Source organism: Triturus cristatus, chromosome 8, assembly GCF_964204655.1.
Source record: "Triturus cristatus chromosome 8, aTriCri1.1, whole genome shotgun sequence".
NCBI lineage: Eukaryota > Metazoa > Chordata > Amphibia > Caudata > Salamandridae > Triturus > Triturus cristatus.
In genome coordinates, this window is record NC_140591.1 from 1,670,896,617 (window position 1) to 1,670,902,734 (window position 6,118).

The window sequence follows — 6,118 nt, forward strand, 5'->3', positions numbered from 1 at the left end:
AAGGACTACTAAATAGATCATCCCCAAGCAAAACATTACTGTCTAACAGCACAGACATGCAGTAACTGGAATTTACAGGGTGGTGTAGCAGGATTTCCTTTTTTAGTGAGCAATACTCAATCTTCCTTAGGACACAAGCTTAAGGTGCAGAATCTGTGGGCAGGAGTATCCATCAGAAGAAAAGCTTACATTCCTTTTGAAACAATATTTCCGGTAGATACTATAAATTCCCACAGATTCTCTGTCACCCTTCTGCTGTCCTTTAATTGAAAAACCATTTCATGCCTTGATCCATGTGACCCCACATGCCTGGGTCCCCAAGGGTCTCAGCTTGCTTCTTGCGACCCCTGGCACTGCCTTCGTCACCACTGTCCTCAGAAGTGGAAACATCAGTGCTAAGAACAGAATGGAATCAGCATCCTCATTAGCACTGTTTACTATGTGCACCTTCCGTGAGATGCAGGACATTTCCTTTCAATTCAGTAAAATACGTAAATAGAGTGGTGCAATGCACGCTCTTTTGGGTAAATGAAAGAAGACTCAATTTTTAAACAAGTTGTTGCCAAGTTTGATTAGTGTGAATACTTGAAAAAATATATATGTTTGACCACAATCCCCCTCTGTGCTTCTCATTAGTGATATTGCACGACACATGATAATAAGTCAAAATGTATTAACAATTAGGAATAATGAAAGCTAAAAGCATCTTTCAAAATGTATGTAAATAATAAAAACACACTCATATTTTCGAATCTGTATCTCACAGTAATTTACTTAATTCACTGCCTAAATCCCCCACATTAACATCCCAGATATTTTTTTTGCCATTAGGTTTTCTTCTATAAACGAGCAATCCCACCTCCAGGGTCAAGGGGGTTGAAGGACTTTGTTAGCGTCCTTCTCCAAGGGTATAATCAAACCCAGACAACACTAGAAGTCACCACCATAACAACTAGTGATCACTTTACTGCATTGAGAGATCTAGAAGACTCACATCAGTGGAGGAAACTTCCAACACCATAATCAGAGGAGCATTTGAGGAGAGAGGGTCTTTAACCCAATACCCTGCCAAAAACTGACAGACCACAGATGGATCAAGTATATTGCTTCCATTGACTTCCTCTGACTTCAAGAAACTCGGGAAATAGGCCCTCTTCACATACACGGTCACCGTTCATTGGACACTCCGGCTATTGCATCAAAATCTGGCCGAGCAAGGAGCGGCTTCCTGACGCTTATGGAAAATACACTAAGACTTGAAGTTTTATCTTCTCATGAGGATTCTCCATACTAAAACATATTAGATTTTAAAGGCCCAGGCAGAAGTACTGCATTTGTTATAAATTATTAGAACAGCAACTTTGATGGGGAGATCTATATGATTGTAGATGTACTCGAAGGGAAAATGAATAGCTTACTTAATCATCATAGGAATGTGCCTATTGTGTTATGGGTGGGGGGCTTTAATGTGCTTCGTTGTCACTTTTCTTCAAACATGACATGTGGTCTAACGGACGAGAATGGAGAAGGTACCCCCAATTTTCACACAATCGCTGTGGTGATACACTTTACAGATTTATCATCACTAGAGACCTAGAAATTATAAATCCCTCTTCCGAGATCACAGGGCAGCTTCAAAAAACCTTTGGCTCTACCACCAATGGTTCTACCTTTGATTTTGTAATAGTGTCAGTATCTTTAAAAGGTACCTTCAGAGATATTGAAACCAATTTCTCAGGGATTAGTGATCATGCGGACATATCATGCCAATGGTATTGGGAAGGGATTGCTGTCAATCAGACTAAATACATAACCCCCATTATAGTGAGGAAAAATGGGATTGTAATGAAGTGGGAGAATATAAATAAGGAAGAGCTGACCCCCCGGGTTGTAGCAGCCAGGCAAAATGAGGGAGTGGCAACAGCCTTTGAGATAATCCTGGAAGAGGTTAGAAATAACCGAATAACAAATGGCAATGCTCCAAATAAAAATAGTCTGGGGTGGTTTGACCATAACTGTACAAAATCGCCAGCAATCCTGCACCTAGCCCTTAAAAAGGACCCAAGAGATGCGGCCGAGGTTAAGCTCGCCCGACATCAATATAAAACAGCAAAAAAGAACAGAATGAACATATTAAAGGAAGAATCCTGGGAACCATTGCACCACGCCTTTGTCTAAAAGAACTCTAGGGATTTTTGGGCAGTAAATAAATGCCCCATTCCTCAAGCCACCCACAGATCCCAATTTGGACAGTCATTTGGATGAGGAATCGTGGGTGGCTAATTTTTCAAAAATATTTGAAGGGAAGAGCATGGGATTTTTTTTAACTTTCAAAATATATGGTACTAACTACCAATTCCACTCCTACTTTTAACTTAACTGACATTAAAGACGCCCTTCCCCAGGGCGCTAGTAATAAGGCACCGGGACCGGATGGAACCCCGATAGTCTTCATTACCGAAAAGCCTGCACTATGGGGCCCAGTTCTTACTAACAGTTTCAATGCAATAGCTATAACTGGCCCACCGGAGTTATGACAGAAGTCTATTTTAATACACATTTACAAAGAGGCCGATAAATCTGACCCTATGAATCATAGGCCCATTTTGCTATTGGATAGTACTGCAAAACTTATGGGCAGGGTTCTACTTAATAGAGTGGAGGAATGGGCATTTGCAAATAAGGTCCTGATTCCCTTTCAATATGGCTTCAGAAAGGGTAAGGGCACCCCGGACCAATGTTTAAATCTGAGCATGCAAGTTGCTAAATATTCCAAGTCAAAAAAAGCAGGCTCTTCATAGCCTTTAATGACTTATTGGCATCCTTCGTTAGTGTCGCCCACTGCCATCTGTGGAGCATTATGAAGGAGATGGGCTTTGACAAAGCATTCATCTCCTTCATCAGACAACTATATTCAAAGGCTGCACTTGAGTTCTTTGTGGGAACCAGGGAGAATGTATGAGATGGTTTCCCATCACTAGAGATGTGTGACAGGGGTGTGACCTCACTCCTTTTCTGTTTTCCTTATACATGAATGTAGTAGAGGCTCCTCTTATGGTTTCAACCCTGGAAGTTCCATCTAATAATAAAACTGGCATACCAGTATTACTCTATGCAGATGATGCGGTTTTAATTGCACGCATGGGTAGAGCACAACAGAACCTAATAGAGTCATATGTCTATTTTATGGCAAAATTGGACCTTAAAACACATGAGGCTAAGTCCTTTATCCTAGTGACAGGTCATAAAGTTAATAAACCCTTGGCTTTCCATATTGCAGGGTGGAAAATCACACGAACAGACACATTCTCCTATCTAGGGGTAAGATTTGATAGGATGGCCAGGTGGTCCTCAATGGTGAACAGCAGAGGGTTGATGTTGGAAAAAATTAATAATGCTATACTCTCTTTCACAAAAAAATAGGTTCAAAAGAGCTAGATAGTGTAAAAAAAGTAAACTAGGCAAAATCCGCTTCCGTGGCTGCGTATGGTGCTGGAGTCTGGGCCATGTCAATTTGTTGGCCATAAAAATGATAGAAGATACCTCTGGAAAAAAAATGGTGGATCTTGAACTGGATGTCCCCTAAACATCTGATCAGATAGGTATGGCACTAATCCCTATGTGTCACTCTTTATGACAAAGGTAATCCGTTAATTTGACAAAACAGTTTATCACGGATTGCCTCACATTGGAACATGTACAGGCGATTCCTTGGATTATGTATATAGAAAAGATTTTAATTGTCCTGAGGTTGGGAATTTTATTTGAAACACCAAGTAAATATTTGAGTATACCAAGAAAAACTATATAAACTCACTTTCTATCCCTCATGAGTGAAATAAGGCTAAAAAATAATAGTAGTAAATATAGGGTCCAGGTATATCTTGATGAACTTGTGACTCTCAGTAGGACAACCAACTTACCTGTTGATGGTGAAAAAGCCCCACCACAGATTTATTTTAACAAAGTTTTGATTAAATGTTATCCCATGTATGCTGGGTTTACCATCAAATACCTTTTTCCCTCAAGCCCTATCATCCGGTGCGTGTGATGGTGTGTCGCTCCAATCTGACTTGCACGTTTATTTCTTTTGTAAATTTCACATTTATCATCGTAAAAGATTTTTACTTCCAATTATGTGCAAGCATAAATTTAAACAATGTCGCCCGTGTTTGTTGTTTCTAAGAATGTTGTCTGACCATCTGGTCTATTACTGTGTTGCATGTTTTTTATGTCTTTCCCTAAAAACCAGAAAGTTGTATAATTGCCTACGATGATTTATTGTGTCTTTGTATGCTGCTTTTACCTTCTTTTTAAAAATCTTTCTTCTTTTTAATCGAATGTTTTTAGAATGTTTGTTGAATGCTGTATAGTGAACTTTTATGATTGCCATGAATACTGATCGAATAAAGTGACTTTGAATTTGACTTTGACTTTGCATGGAAAGCTGCACCTGGAGCTTGAAGAGATTCATTGGGAAATCACAGGATATCCAAGTCTGGAATCCATTCTCTTGGTACAGATGTTTCCACGGCAGAGAACTCCACACAGGCACATTCGGTTTGTTTCTTTTTTTCCAAGTGGAATATTATTTTCCTCAAGGAGACTTTGCTTCCCTGAAACTCCCACAATATGTGGTTGTAGAAAGAGATCTACACAGACACTTAGCTGTCTAGGGGTTTGTGAGTACCCAAAACCTGCTAGATTGGGGACATTGCAACCTTCCAAAGCAATGGATGCCTTAGAACACTCCGGAAATGCCCCAGTGCCACTCCCTGAGTGGTGCTTCCTGTTTCCAGGAACACCAAACTTATGCTGGAGATCTCTGCACTGGTGAAACAGCTGACATTTGGGAATACTTTTTCAATTATTGGCAGAAACAACTGAGGTGAATTTGATCGCAAACATAGTTGTACCTAACTAAAAAATGTTTACTGAGATATTGCTTAAAAAATCTCTTCACTCATGATAATTTGTGGTATAAATATTCCAAGCATTGTTCTGTGTTCTGTGGCACCGCATCTCCTTCTTGAAATGAGCTTTTCATGTCACATAAAGAAATGCTACTAATGTTTCTTTGGTGTATCATGCCAGCACTGGAATTAAAATATTGGTGGCATCTAAAATTTGCATTTATTTGTGGTGTGTTTTAGGATGCTTTATTCCGGTCCAGGGAGGACCTGGCTTGGCAGTTCGGGCTGGACTGCTCCCATGAGACACAGGGTCAAGACTGATTTGCATATGGCCAGGTCTAAACTGGGGTGGCATGGTGGGCAAAATAATGATGGATTTAACCCAGATCTCTTGACTGGGGGTGAATGTTTTGATTTGTTCTGCATTCCGCCCATCAATTGTGTGCCTTTCGTGTTTTAGGGTTAATGCCAGTGACATCACTTCCAGGGAAGTATCAGGTTTGAATGATCTATATTTTCAAAGGCAACACAAAATACTTGCTAAGTAGGCATATTCATTTCATGGCACCCACCTGGCAAAGCTCCAGTACCTTCAACATCCTAGTAGCCCATAAAGGTGAACTACCTAAAATGAACTAAATTATTTTAAAAGTGTCACCTAGTTCAAAAGCAAGTGAGAAGTAACAATAGACCTCTCAAACGTCACTGAAACGACAATGTCAGTGCCATGGTTGCTCTGACCTGACACCTGGAGATCATATTGAACAGCAAGATAATGGATTCAAATACCCAATGTGAAGGGGATCAATCTTTTCAGTCTGCCAGATGTCAAGCCCTAGGAGGCTGCTAGCTTTTACTTTGCAGGTTTCATCAAAGGCAGTCATGACTTCTAGTTTCAGGGGTCTTTAAGTCCTTGTGAGCTCCTCTAGTTTTAGAAATGCATAAGATAGTGCTCTCAGCTGCTCACCAGCCAACCTAGGGATCCGTCCATGTTTAACATATTTTTTCAAGACAAATTTTTTTCTGGGAAATATTTTGTTCTATTATTTATAAGATGGCCATTTTAAAGAATTGAGTTAAGACACATATTTTCTCTGTGTGAACCACACACATCAATGACCGACATTTACCAACAAGAAAGACTAAATATGTGCATATATTTTAAAAAGCGGGCAAACAAAGTTGATTGTAAGTGTTTCAAACGA